The sequence below is a fragment of the Choristoneura fumiferana genome, chromosome 29, assembly GCF_025370935.1.
Source record: "Choristoneura fumiferana chromosome 29, NRCan_CFum_1, whole genome shotgun sequence".
NCBI lineage: Eukaryota > Metazoa > Arthropoda > Insecta > Lepidoptera > Tortricidae > Choristoneura > Choristoneura fumiferana.
Window position 1 is genome coordinate 7,771,868 of NC_133500.1, and position 15,862 is coordinate 7,787,729.

The 15,862-nt window shown below is 35.2% G+C and overlaps 2 protein-coding genes and 1 long non-coding RNA gene across 3 annotated transcripts in view; all 3 read left to right on the forward strand.

Moving 5' to 3' along the window:
- Window positions 1-15,862, forward strand: part of LOC141444384 (proton-coupled amino acid transporter-like protein pathetic) — a 127,154-nt gene that overhangs the window by 104,645 nt on the left and 6,647 nt on the right. The gene's annotated exons all lie outside the window — the stretch shown is intronic.
- The window catches only part of RyR (Ryanodine receptor), a 206,817-nt gene that overhangs the window by 30,335 nt on the left and 160,620 nt on the right, over window positions 1-15,862 (forward strand). The window lies entirely within an intron of this gene.
- Window positions 4,297-7,698, forward strand: LOC141444182 (uncharacterized). Its single transcript, XR_012453139.1, has 2 exons — window positions 4,297-5,991; window positions 6,146-7,698. It is a non-coding gene; the product is annotated as an uncharacterized lncRNA (long non-coding RNA).

Here is a 15,862-nt window from a genome sequence, read left to right on the forward strand (position 1 = left end):
GACGTGATTCTTGTCACCAGTTTCGTTTCGTTTCGCTCAAATCACGTAACGACCCATGCCTATCATGAAGTGTCCGCCCAATGAGTTAGGTAAGAAATAGGGTGTGCATTATTAAAATAATGGAAGTCGTAACTTGCAAGTGAAGCCTTGACCCGGTGCGAAGTCGGCCGTGCTAGGGCTGCCAAAATGGAGAGGCCGCTTTGGTTGGCATGAAACTGATGGCTATTTGGCATAAAATGAATTCTTTGCTTTTAAGGCCGTACCCGGCCGTAGCCGTGGTGGCCTAGTGGTTTGACCTATCGCCTCTCAAGCAGAGGGTCGTGGGTTCAAACCCCGGCTCGCACCTCTGAGTTTTTCGAAGTTCGTGTGCGGAATTACATTTTGATATTTACCACGAGCTTTGCGGTGAAGGAAAACATCGTGAGGAAACCTGCACAATCCTGCGAAGCATTTCAATGGTGCGTGTGGGCCCGCGTGGGAACTATGACCCAAGCCCTCTTGTTCTGAGAGGAGGCCTGTGCCCAGCAGTGGGACGTATATAGGCTGGGATGGAAGGCCGTACAGCCACTAGCACCACCACCAATATTAGACCAATATTAGGTGCATAAATATCTTATACGACTATCTCAATGAAAATGGACAAGAGGTCATTGAACCAATTGATGCCCGACCTTGGAGGGCTATTTTTAACATCCGACGCAAAAAGAGGGATGTTATATATTTGACTGCTATGTATGTGACGTCATACCTCCCAAACGGATAAATTGATTTTGATCCGGTTTTTTAATCTAAAGCTAAATAGTTTAATACAGATGGAAAGTTTAATTACAATCAGTTCAGCCGTTTTTGAGATATTGAACTTTGAAATGAAAATAGAGGTTTTCATATAAATTGTATTGTTTTGTATTGTATAACTCTCTCTTGTACCTACATAAAACATATGGAAATAACAGTTAACAAAACAATGAGATGTCCAGTCGAATTTGAGCAAAAACTTGATCAAAAATATCAGAACGCGCTTCTACGCCGTTACAATAGAGTCGTGTTCAGATATTTTTGATAAAATTTTTGCTCACAAATTTATCCTTGTTCTTTATAATCATTCCCCACACTAATTTTAACTAGAGTTCATTCATGGGTTTCTATCCTCATTCGCAGGCTTCATTCTAACCCCTGCTTAATACACCCCCTCCCCCTGTTATGTGTGAAGGCTCAACCTACAAGCACTTCACTCGACTTTATGACATCGCCTGTTGCTATAAAGTAACCCCTTGACTTGAAACGGTATTACTTAGATACTTCAGTCATGTAGTCGCTTTAAAGACTCTCCCCATTACACCGTATCATACTATGACCGATACTATGATACTATGTGCGGAATTACATTTGATATTTACCACGAGCTTTGCGGTGAAGGAAAACATCGGGGGGGAACCTGCACAAACCTGCAAAGCAATTTAATGGTGCGTGTGAAGTTCCCAATCCGCACTGGGCCCGCGTGGGAACTATGGCCCAAGCCCTCTTGTTCTGAGAGGAGGCCTGTGCCCAGCAGTGGGACGTATATAGGCTGGGATGATGAATGTAAAATGAAAATATATAACCGAAGTAAAACCAGGGAACGACAATTTGTCCGTTAATTTGAACAGCTACTATTACTTAAACTCTCGTTAGACACGATTCTAAAAAACCAGCCAAGTGTGAGTCGGACTCGTGCACGAAGGGTTTCGTACCATTATCTATCATACAACATTAGACACTAGAAAAACGGAAAAAAATCAAAAATTGTTGTAAGGGAGGGCTCCCTTGGGCTACCTTAAATATTTATTATTTTAATTTGATTATTTATTTATAAAATGATTATACAACAAAAAATGTTAAAGTTATCAGGCAAAAAACGGCAAAACAATCACGTTGGTTGTGAGGGTTGGAGCCCCCTTCAGTATTTATTTTATTCTGTTTTTAGTATTTGTTGTTATAGCGGCCACAGTTATACATAATCTGTGAAAATGTCAAGTGTCTAACTATTACGACTCAAGAGATAGAGCCCTGTGACAGACAGACAGCGGAGTCAGCGGAGTTCCGTTGGGTACGGAACCCTAAAAATTAAACCGTACAATTTACGACTATTCCTGTCTTATAAACGTTAGTTGATTTTTTAGTGTTTTTGTTTTATTACTTTTATATCCCAGGTTTTGTTATACACGCTGTCTTTTATCGGCGTCCGACACCGTTAACCGATCCTATATTGTGAAAACACAAGCTAATTTTGCTGTTGACTGTACAGCGCATGAGAAATGGGTAATCCGTGACTGGCATACGATCTGAGTTTAATAGAACTTTTTGCGTCCGGAATAAATAATTCTATAACAAGATAAATGGTCGTGTTTCAACGAAAGTACAGTTCAACGTTCATTTAGCCACTAAAATTTAGTAGTAGGTGCATAAAGTATCCACTTTTCTATACAACTATTATGAAAAAGTGGATGCATAAGTTAGGGAACCGACCGTACCTAGACCACCTATTGGTATGTTTAGATATTTATTTATCAATCTCCGACGCAAAAAGAGAGGTGTTACAAGTTTAACCGCTATGTATGTCTGTCTGTGGCACCATAGCTCTTACGGGTGGACCGATTTGAATGTGGTTTTTTTAATTTGAAATCAGGGTTTCTAGCAATGGCTGCAGGTGGTAGGACCTTGTGCAAGGTCTGCCCGGATTGCTATCATCTTGCTCGCTAATCCTGCCGTGAAGCAGCAGTGCTTGCATTGTTGTGTTTCGGCGTGGAGAGTAAGACAGCCAGTGAAATTACTGGCACGTGAGGTATCCCATCTTAGGCCTCTAGGTTGGCAACGCGTCTGCAATACCCCTGGTGTTGCAGATGTTTATGGGCGGTGGTGATCTCTTACCATCAGGATACCCACTTGCTCGTTTGCCTTCCAGTCGTATATATATAAAACAGGTTTCATCAAAAGCGGTTCAGCCGTTTTTGAGATATTGAACTTTGAAGTGACAATGGGGTTATCCAACTTTTTGTCAGTTAGGTTATAAGTAACTGTTATAAGTATAAATTGAAACGGTGAAAACGTTGTTATTATTTTAATTCAACAATCATAATGGCGTACTTGGCCGGTTCAAAGGTAATTTCGCTAAATGTCTCAGGAACTCATTTACCTGTGGGAGACGATCCGTTTTAATTAGGCTAACGAAAATGAATCGCTTTCTGCCCTGTTGCTGTTACTTGCTTTGTCATTATGTGTCGCTTTCTGATTGGGCCCATTAATAAAACTACTACATTTTGCATAACTTACCATGAGCTTATGAATCCTACACATATTTGTAAACTGTATGTACTAGCCGTCCGCGTAGTATTTGTTTATCGCTATCCCGGGGCAACTATGCAATTTTCCGGGATAAAAACTATCCTTTGTCTTTCTTGGGGACTCGAACTATCTGTATGCCAAATTTCATCCAAATCGGTTCAGCGGTTTAGACGTGATTGAGTAACAAACATCTAAAAGTCCAAACATCTTCACAAACTTTCACATTTATAAGTAGGATTAACTGTACGATAGCGCTGGGTTTATGCAACAAATTTGTGTCCAAACACACACACAGATCACACAAACCGAAATATCTACTATGATGATGAACTCTTAGTTAAGTTCGAAACGTGTTGGCGTAGCGTAGTGTCGAGAATAGTTTTATCCTGGAAAATTACATAGAGGTAGTTCCCGTGGGGTAGGGATAAACATTATTCACAGATAAGATTGCGAGCAACCGCTAGTAATTTTATTTATAAAGCTTGTAATAGGCAATCTTCACTACAATATCATGAAAAGTACTTAAATTAAAGGTTTATGGAATTAACTTAATGTAAACAAACGTCAGCTGCTAGTTTTGGCATATTCAAGGATTTTAAACATTTTACTTATCTATCATTGTAATACAAACTAGACTAGTGTATATCAATACATAAATGTAAACGTTTACATAGTTTAATGGGGGATTTCAATATTTTACGTTTACGTTTTACGTTATTTTACGTTTTACGTTGTTGTTGATTTGACGTTGTTTTATTTACATTTATTTAATAACCTAAACCTTTCAAGTATAGATCCAATTTTTATACCGTTTTTACATCTGCTTGAGCCAAACCGTTCATTAGCGGGTATTACGGACGAAATGGGATATTAATTTCACGGCGTTTATCAGTAGTAGGGATTCGCCGGTTCCCCATCACTTTTTTTTGAACCGGTCAAAATGGCGAACTTGGGGGCGTGGAAAACTAAAAAAAAAAAAAAAAAAAAAAAAAAGTTTGGTATCAAAAAAACCGCAACACCCCACTTGGAGCCATTGGACGAGGTTTCAGAAAGCTCCACCCACTCCTTCCTATATATATTTACTGTATTTCTAACACAAGAGCAACGTCGCGGCGCCAACACATAAAAAGCTTGATCCCTTTTTGATCGATTGCCACCTGCAAAAGAAAAAAATGCTACCTGCGCTCGGACGCTACGGAGTTGATGCAATTTATACAGGCTTTATTAACCGACCTGTGCAATGCGCAACAAAGGGAGATAATGTATTTTGATTCTGACCTGATTCGATTTTATAATTAATCAATAGCTTTTTTTACCGACTGCGAAGAAGGAGGGTTATTGTTTATCTGAATTCGTAACTTCAACGATTGCAATAAATCTAACCTAACCTAAACCTACCTTTTTACTTTATAATATATACCGAATAGAGAAAGGTTTTAATTGAAAACAAGAAGTTTGTAAATGTTACGCTTATTCCCTGCTGAATTCGTAACTTTAACAATTGCAATAAATCTAACTATGATGATGATTAACATCTTGGCGTGCATTCCGATGCTACGTTAAAACGCGAACAATAGATTGTTGGTTTGCTACCTGTTCTTGACTCTGTCATAAATTCTATAAGCCAGCTGCCTGATTTTGTTACCTTAATCGGTTTCCCACGCTATTTAAACACAGTATAGTCCAAAATTTGTTGTGCTTATTATCGTAAGTTCTTTGTTTGGACCCACAATATTTCTTCGCTGAATTCATAACTTTATGAATTAATAAGGCTAACCTAACCTTTGGGAGGAGGCCTGTGACCAGCAGTGGGACCTATATAGACTGAGATGATGATGATGATGATGATGAACCTAACCTAACCTACCTTTTTGTTCTATAACAGTTATATACTGAACAGTGAACGGTTTTAATTGAAGATAAGAAGTTTGTAAAATGTTACGTTTTGTAATGTCATTTGTAACAAATCGTTATCTTACCTGCGTAGGTAGGTACTCTATGCTTTGTGTTACATAAACAGTAAGTTATTTAAAATTACCCTTATATCAAACTATCTGCCGCCTTTTGTTATTTAATTACTTACTTCGTCCCTTTCATCAGCGTTTAAACTTGTGCAATAAGCTTACAGTTTCTTTAAAGCACAGGTTTGAACTTGCACCTATTTATGTATAAAAGGTATACAAGACATCTCCAAATACAGGTTTAAACTTGTAAAATCGGAATGTGTATAAAAACAAGACTAGACAGTCTCACACATATAATTCATCAACAAAAAATCTTTAACTACTCGTATTACCTTTCAAGTACATACTCCATGCTTTGAGTTATATACTTGTTATATACGAAGTAAATGATTTTTGGCTTTCCTTGTATCAAACGATCCAACGTCTTTGTTATTTATTTACTTCGTTCCAGTAGGCTGACAGCTTTTTTAAAAACACGTTTCAACCTGTAGAAATTCTATATGGACAAAGGGTGCCCAAGTCATCTCCAAGCACTGGTTTAAACTTGTCGGATCAGACTGGGTATAAAAGCAGGTCAGGACCAATTCACTTCATATCGTCTCAGATAATTCATCAAATCAGATCCCCCACCCAAGTGATCCGCAGTGTAATTATATTCAGTGTTTGAAATTCGTAGTGTCAGTGTTTTGTTGCTGTAATAATGGATGTAAGTATGTAGTTTTTAGTGTTGTATTTGTACTTACTTGTCTAAATTTTTTTTTATTGATTGTAATAGGTATAATCTTCAACCATTTTTGTGTTTAAGTACTGCGTAACTCAACTTTGAAGCACTGTTTAAAATATTTTTTCTATTGTTATAGCTTTCTGAAGAAAACACCTTTAAACACTATTATTATCCGGAAACCCATATTGTACCGAGCGATGACGAAGAAGGCGTCCTTCCATTAAAAATAAAAAAAACAATTTCGAACAAGAGGCCTAGTAACAGCATACATGGCTTCTTCGAAAAGCGCAAGAAAAAAAAAATGATCAAATATTCTTCAAGCGTGAGCCAAGCCACCGATGAGGGAATTGCTTTTATTAAATCCAATCAAGACGACGGAGCTTACGCATCGCACCTGATTAAAATAGAACTATATGATTGGGCGAAAATTAAGAACGTTCCCTCCTCAGAACAGTGGAAACATGCCGAAGTACGTATCAAGTACTACGCCCACTCCGACAATGATGACCATGTCGAAAAAACAAAAGATGTAATTTACAATATTACTAAGCATTTAGCGGCTAAAAGTGATTGTGTTAACTTTGTAATAGACAGTGAGAAATAAGTTCATTTTATGTTGTTATTCGGTTGTCTTAGTATAACCTTTTGTTTTTTTATAACGCTCCTAAACGTGCATTATTGATTCTTTTGTTACATTTTACCAACTGTCTAAAAGATACCATAACTTAATTTCAACTCCACCCACATCAAACCATCCCCACCTCAAGCCAAATGATTTTTGGCCTATATAAGTAAAGCAAAACGAACCATACTCCATCACTAACCACAGCCGTTAAAGTCGACCTACAATATGGATCTACAAAATTCACATTACGATGAAGAACTTTATCAACGCTGTAAAGACATCGAGATGCAGCTCCAAAAATCAAATGGATATTCACCAGCTTCGCAGCCGCAATATTTAACCTGTTCCGGTAACCCTCTGTGGGAAGATGAAGAGGACATAGAAATTGACAATATAGAGATGGTGCCTATGCGTGAAGATGCATATGAACCTGTAATTTGTCATCAATCAAATGGATATTCACCAGCTTCGCAGCCGCAGTATTTAACTTGTTCCGGTAATCCTCTTTTGATAGAGTGGCAAGATGAAGAGGACATAGAAAATGACAATAATATAGAGGTGATGCCTATGCGTGAAGATGCATATGAACCTGTAATTTGTCATCAATCAAATGGATATTCACCAGCTTCGCAGCCGCAATATTTATCTTGTTCCGGTAACCCTCTTTTGATAGAGTGGCAAAATGAAGAGGACATAGAAATTGTCAATATAGAGGTGATGCATATGCGTGAAGATGCTTATGAACCTGTAATTTGTCATCAATCAAATGGATATTCACTAGCTTCGCAGCCGCAATATTTAACTTATACCGGTAACCCTCTGTTGATAGAGTGGAAAGATGAAGAGGACATAGCTATTGACAATATCGAGACGGTGCCTATGTGTGAAGATGCATATGAACCTGTACTTTGTCATAAATTATGACTGGGAAAAAGACGGTGGAAGTAAAAAAAAAAAAAAATCGAATAAATTTGTTTATGTCTTAACATGTGTGATGTGCAAGTATAGTATTAAAACTAAGTTTTTTTTTTTAATTTATATTTCAATAAATTGTTTTGATTGGTCTCTTGCATTTTTAATTATTTTATCCTATGTGTAAGTGTGTTTAATATGCATTATGAAAAAAAAAGACATATTTTGCTGAAATTTTAATTTATTTCGAAAAAATTGATCTGAACATATTTCTTACAATAAAATCATTACATAAGGTATTTTCAAAAAATAAACTTAAAAAGTCAAACATCGTTTTACCTTTAAACTTAAAATATATATAAACTAAACAGTATTCACCACAAACCGAAGTAAAATTATTTTGAATCGACACATGATTATAAAACCATTTCTTTGCATTTCTTTTTAAAAACAGCTTATGATAACCTGAAGGCTTTCTACCAAATGAATCAAAGTATTCACCATTACCATTAATATCAATATGAATTGCTATCCAGTGAGAGCCAGGTTTTGAGTCAGGATCCAAATTGCTTATGATATAAACCGGAAGATTTACAAAAATAGGAATCCTGTTAGCTGGGAAAACGTTTGATTGAATCGTGGGAGAAATTTTTTTCATACATAATTGCAATTCTTCAGTATCCATTATTCTATTTACTGATGAATTCTTTACTGAGGTCCAGGAACTAGTGACATAACGTTTTATAAACCTATGTTTATATATATTCCATTTAACTATTATAATCTACGCTTACATCACGGTGTTTATTTATTTCAATGATATTATCGAACTCTGCATAAACGATACAATTAACAGTTGTAGTTAAAGCACTTTCAAATCGAACTTCTAACCTCACACTGCCATGTCTAACAAGATTCCAGTGTGAAGTAGAACTCGCCGATAAATCAGGTGTTAAATCAAAACACAGCAAACAATATCCATTTCCATAAGCATCTCTAGTTATTGAGTTTCCTTCATTAAGAAAATGAATACCAGTTCCGGAAAACAACGTGTGATATGTAGATACCATTAAACCATTACTGAAAGATGGTTGTAATGTTTTCGAAGGAATTTGATGACCGTCAACATACAAACTGAATAAGTTCATATTGTGGTGGTGGAAGTTAAAAGGATTATGCTTTAAATTACCATTAAATGCGGTGTTATCAACAAAACCCACGATACATCTTTTTGGAACTTGACCGAGAAATATATTATCAAGCGTTTTGCCTTGTACCCCTGATGGTATTGTAAGTACTTTGACTTCCGCTCTTGTGATGGGATATTTTGCTGTCGTTGAATCTAAAACCTTTTGATGTGCAAGTAAAACACTCGGATTAATTTTCGTTCTCCTGATTATTAAACTAGCATCCGTAATTCGAACTTTAAGTTTCTTATCTTGACTGCACATGAGATTAAACGACTCTTTTGATCGTACTAATTTGACGCGGATTTCAACGCCATTTAATAAAAACTTTTCTTGATTAAAAATATCACCGTGTAAGTGGCCCATCATTTCAACTTCCTTACTATCTTTAATAAATCCTTCTCTTTTAACCCAGCCTTTGTTATTTGTATCAGTTGCATCCATATGACTCGCAGTGTCTTCGTACCATAGTCCACATGTAAGATGAGACTCTTTTGCTGCCGGTCCATAATTTAGTAGAGTTTCCATATATGCACGGTACGCATATGTATTATTAGGTGGTGATACCAGTTTTTGGTTTAAATATACATCCAATTGGTTAAAAAGTGAATGTAACCAATTATTCACCGGTGCAACATGAGTTTCAGCTGATTTCAAGTTAGTACCATCTTGATTCAATACTTTGACTTTGACATGGAGTAAAGTGTGAGATAGGTCAATGTAATCATCACCCGATCCTGGAACTTGAAATTCAATAGGACCGTCATCAGTTAAAGAAGAAATAGGTTTATAATGTATCCACTGGCCATTTTCTATACTTGTTTGCGTTGATGGAAGAGCAAACAAATCTAACTCTGACTTAGCGCATTCACACGACTGATTATGTAAAAATGACATGGTTTAGTTAGAAAAAATATCGCTATTATTTATTTTATTTTTATTCTTTTTTCTTCCTTTCCCTCGCAATGCTTTTGGTGCAATGGTGCGCTTTCGTCTTTCTCGCCTCATTTTATACCCAGACCCTGACATTAAAGAATCGATTTTTTCATCAGCTTTTCTTTTTAAATTAGCGCTTGCATTTCTAAAACGAGACTTAATGGATTCATTCATAGGGTTCGAATTCACCATGTCAGACAATAGACCAACACCTGCATTTAATGCTTCTTTGCCAACCGTTTTAAAACCACTAGATAATAGAGGAAATACAGATCTAAAAAGCCCTCCCAAAAAACTACCTATACCATGTCCTCGCTGGTGAGGAACACCTTTGTACACAATTCCTACTCCCGAACCAGCTTGATGAGAATAATAATGTTGGTATGGACAGAGAATATTTCCTCGTCTATGACTCATTTTATTCGTTGAAAATGTAGCTTCACGCACGAAGTTCCAAACTGGAATGGAACTTTTCCCCCCGTATGCGTTCTTATATCAATTTCAATAGTATCAAACTCTCTACGCAAAACAGGTATGTAATGTGCAGGAGAAAAGCTATGCATTTTATATGCTCCATAAATGTATTTTGTTGGATCAAGTGGTATTATTCTTACTAACGATGTCATGACATCCCCTACCACTTGAGGTTGAACGATATCTGAATATATAAACAATTGCGATGGTAGTCCCAAATATAAATTAGCAGGATACTTTCCAAGTTGAGTTTGAATAAGGTTCGTATTCGGTTTAAAACCTAGCTGAAGGTTTAGTATTGGTGTTGCACGTACAGAAATGATGTCTTTATGTAAAGAAGTGACCTTAATAACTTTCGATATTCCGTCATAACTAAACTTCACTTTGTTCTTCAATAATGAGTTTTCATTAAAAGCGGACAAAAAGTGATCAATATCATCGTATGTCGTAGCGGGAATATATGATTTATATTCAACGGGAACAGGCTTTTTTTCGTTTGCTAATGTTGCTTTCTTTTTTACATACACTACGTTTTCATGTTCTTGAACGTTGTACATAGAACATGGGTAATGGAACTCCACTAATCCTACTACCCATTCCCCATCTAATTTTACTGTCTTTGGTAGTTTTGTTAGAAAGTTGGCTGTTGTATTTTCGGGGTAATATAGTACTGAACTGTTGCTTAGCAAAGTTAAATAAAAGCTATCATCACTCATATTTCTTCTAAACTCGACGCAGATATCCAACTATTAAATTTATTCGGATAACCTTTCCACTTCACAAACAACTCCTTTCTGTTACCAACTCGTCTTGAACGTATTATTTTATCTATTTTATACGTGATGGTGGGGTTATAAATAACTTTCTGTAACTCTTTAGAATAAAAAGTGCCAGTGATTGGTTCATTCTGTAAGTCCTTTAAGGTATAGACAAGGTAAGGTGACCTGTCAATGATTGATTCTATAACGAAGATTTCGTCACTCCAATTGGACTCATAACCTTTCTGAAATATGTGTTTGTATTTCGTTATTCTTACATGATCACCAACTTTTAAACTAGTATTGGTAATTGTTTTTAGTCTATTTCTTGGTCTATCGTATAGATTAGTCCAAACAGTCATAATATTATTAAAATTAACATCTACTGGACACATTTTAATACTTGAATGGTAACTGTGATTGTATGAATAAAGGAGGTCTTGTAAAATATTGATGTATTTATAAGTATTTTTATGGGTAAAATAGCGCCACATTTTCATTTTTAATGTTCTTTGAAATCGTTCTACAATGCTTGCCTTTATGTCAGGATTATTTGTCGTATAGTAGTTTATGTTTTTACTTTCAAAATACTTTCTTACCTCTCTAGAAACAAACTCAGTACCTTTATCAGACTGAATGTGACGCGGAGTCGCTCTAGCTTCAGTAAATATATCTTCAAAACATTTTTTTACTGTGTCTGAGTCCTTCTTTTTCATAGGTCTGGCAAAAGCATACTTACTAAACACGTCAATAACACAAAGAATATATTTGTACCCATCATTATATTGAGTATAAGTACGCATATCACTTAAATCAGCTTGCCAGAGTTCATTATAGTTAGATAGGATGTATCTATTTCTAGTAAACCGTCTATAAACAGGTTTATGTAGTGTATATGTTTCCTGAGATTGCAACCATTTTTTACTTCCTTTTTATTCATTTTACCTTTCATTACCTTCGCTAACTTATCAATGCTGCTGTATCCGGCTGGATTCGACACATCATAGTAAATCCTATCAATATCTAATAGGGAGTCCATTTTTCCCAATCTAATTTTTTCTTTGACACTTTACGTCGTGTTCTGCCAGAAATAGGCGTCGATGTGTTTTTCACTTTAAATGATGAATCTCTTGTATTTATAGATGAAGGTGGTGTACGAGTTTCGTTGATTTCTCTCTCGATATTAACTTTCTTTATAAATTCTGAGTTAGTAGGGTTACCTATACAAGATATAGGTACACTTATTTCTTTTAAAACTAAGGCAAATTCTTCCCAACCTTTTGGTTTTGTGCGCTTTAGAGGTCTTATCGCGTCGTTCACCAGATCAACAATATTGGTATCTGGGATAGTGCGGTTGTTTAAAACAACTTCCCCTCCAGGTTTCCACCAAATTTTTTTTTATTATTTCCAATATTCTGCATTAAAATTTGCGTTTTTTTTTTATAAGAGTTCGGTACTCCCTCTATGATATGAGATGGGGTAAACTCCAAAGGATAATGTTGATTTGATGTGTCAGGTGGTGGCGTGGAAGCGACATTTTGTTCCGATAAAGTTGAATTTGCAACTGAGTCATTATTTACATTTTCCTCCTTTTTTACTTGCTTCGAATATAAATCTTTATTATCAGTGTTGAAGTGATCAACTCCATCCATAACTATTGGTATTGTCAAAGGTTTTCGATCTGCTTCAGTAAAATGTAAAAATCGTTGTAGTGCTTGGGAATATAATGTCCATTTTTCGCGATCGTCCATTTTACTTTTAAGTATTTTTTGCATCTCGCCATCTAGACGTGATGATGAGTTTTCAGATAGATTCTCGCTGTGTTTGAGTCTTTCAATGAAATCTTGTTCCACTAATAGCATTTTTTTCGTATTCTCCATCTTGATTATGTTAAAGAATTTATTAGAACACTTAAAACCGCACCTAATATAACAGGCAGAAATGCACCACCTTTTTGAATGATGATGGTTTTTCTAAGTTTATGTTTTCCCTTTGAAACTAATTTTCTTAATATGTTTTTATGTTTATTTAATTTTGATCGATCTTTTTTCTCCAACGGAACTTTTCCTTTCAAAACGTTATAAATACACTCACATATAATATTGATTTCATCATCGTCACAAGCTTTAAGCAAAGCCGTGCGATATTTTGGTTTGAGTACTTGTAGCGCTTCTAGTAAATGTTTATGTGTGCTTACACGTGAGTGAATCATTTGGAACTGACCAAAACCTGTTGATTCTTGTTATATTTAAACCCTTTTTTAGGTATATATACCGTGCAATATTTATCAAAGGGAAATATTTTAGTTTTAAAACGACATAAGTCATCTGTATTTTGTTTAAGATCAATCATGAGGTAACCATGGGCATCTTTAGTGGAATCTTTGTAGGCTTCATCTACGAATTTCGAATTTTCCGGGTAAACTTGTCGGGACAAGTGGCGTATTTGAGTTTTATCTCTAGGATTTTTAAAATATATAATGTAACTTGTGTTTAGCGAGATGTCACGTTGACCTTTTCCTTGATGAAATATATTTTGTGTGATGTAAAACACACTTAAGTTTCTATGGTGGCTACCTTTCGTGAAAATGTCAACGATCCGTCCATCCGCCTCTCTCATCAAATCGTCGATTATAAGAAGTTTAGGTTGCTTGCCATCAAACATGCTGATATCAGGTATTCCTTGACTATAATTTACATTTTCTAGGTTGTACAAAGGCTGCATTTCATCATAACACCATATTACTTCTGAAAAATTTACATCGCATAATACTTTGCAATTATTTAAAAAGTCTGTGACAAATTTTGATTTTCCACATCCACTTGGACCGGCTACAATGGCCGTGAAAGGGTGACAAAAGTGAATCATTATATATTTTGTTATGCTAGAAAGACGTGCTGAATTCAAAAGTTCAAGTTCACAAATGGTAGATGTGAAAGCATTGACAAGTTTATATATTTTATTGAATAAAAAAATTAAACGTAAATTAAAATAAAATAAAAAAATAAAAATCAAAACGTTTATTCTTTAAGTAGACCGCAACGGGCTCTTTTACATGTATTTTTTTTTATACTACCAACGCATTCGGAAAGACCATCATTGCCAAGAAGAATGCGTCGCAAGAAACTTGGCAGAAAGTCATTTTTTCAAAACAGAATATACAATTACAATTATCTTAACTGTGAAAGCTGACATAACCAAGTAAATTAAAAACACACACACACACACACACACACATAAATTACATAAGTACATCTGTTGTCTTATCCACTAGTGCATACACAAATATTACAAAAAACTTATCTTTCCATAAACGTACATTTAATTAATCAGTAATTAAGGCATATATATATACACATAAAAAGTACAGAAAATAATACTAAGACTGAATGTTCCTTATTCTATAGTGACCCCAAGCCAGCGTGTCAGTGGAATTTTCTAATAAGTAACGTTTCGTATCGCAGTACGATAAAGATATTTTATTTATTTTTTGCGTAAATATTACATGTTTTATAGATCTAAAGCGAAACATTTCACACATCAAATTTGTTTTTTTGAATAAACATTCTTTATAGTCGGTGATGTTTAATTTTTTTGTAACACATTTATTAACTCCTTTAGCTTTCGCTATTATGTCATTTTGCACATCCATCGCATACATTTTCGATCGAAGTCCAACAAACTCTTTGAAAATTTTACCATTATTTTCATCTTTAAAAAAACCCAAACGCTTTTTATTTACTAACGGTAATCCGTATTTATTGTCAGGAGGATAATCAGAGGTATCAAAGTAAGATTCTAAACTTGATCTCATATCAAGGTAAAAGTTATCCGTATATATTTGATATACCAAGCTGTCCGTATCTGTGTAGAGTAATTTGAGATTGTCTTGATATTTGGTTTTCATGAATCCGTAGTGAAAATCATACATTAAAGTTTTCGACAAATCGAGTACACAAAATCCTAAGTAAATAGGTTTGTTGTATAAAACTTTTGTTTTTTTCAACTGTACTGCAACCAAGTTTTCAGAAAATATGGATAAACTATGAAATTCAGGTCTTGCTATTAACGACTGAACGCCTTGAGTTTTTCCGCGGTTTTGCCAGTGGTTGAGTAATTTAACATTTACTCTCTTATTTACATTTTCCATAGTCTTACCAAATACAGAATTGTTCATTAGTTTAAAGAAATCTTTTTCAAAGTCTGAACTGGCTAAAGAACGCATATGTGTGTTCAAATCTATGTAAGGTTTTAGCCACGCCTTTTGTTTAAACTGTAAAATTCTGTGAATTTTAAGCAAACGCAACCCCGATTGTAAGCATTGTTTAAGGTTTCTATAGTGAATAACATAATTCGTTTTGTTATATAGATTTGGAATCAGCTTTTTGTCTTTAGTATCACCTAAGCACACATTTTCTGGGCAAAATGGTAAATCGGAATGATAATCGTGTAAGTTATTTGGATATTCTAAATCAACTTCCAAAATGTATCCATGTTCAGCGTCATCGGGACATTAAAGTTTGTATTAACATCCACCCACTCAAACTTACCAGTGGGAAGATATTGTGACATTGCCCAACCGTAAAGATTATTCGCATCTAGATACATTAGGAAAGATGATGGCAATGTACGATCATATTCAGACATAAATATGTTATTAGCTTTGCATGTCTGTTACTGCACTGAGAAATACCACCCCTTATATTATTCGCAATAAAAGTAACTTTGTCAATATCCGTTAGAAGTTCTAATTAATTTTAGTATACATTAACATAGCATCCCAACTTAATCCAGGTGCTGTGTAATAATGAGCGGGGTCCAATCCATATGTTTCAATACAAACATTTCTAAAATTTTCAAACACGTCTGTTAATAATAAAACGTCTGTTTTTAAGTATAGGTTTGAATAATCACCCATGTTTGGGCATTTAAAGTGATTCCACACATCACAGCATGTTGGT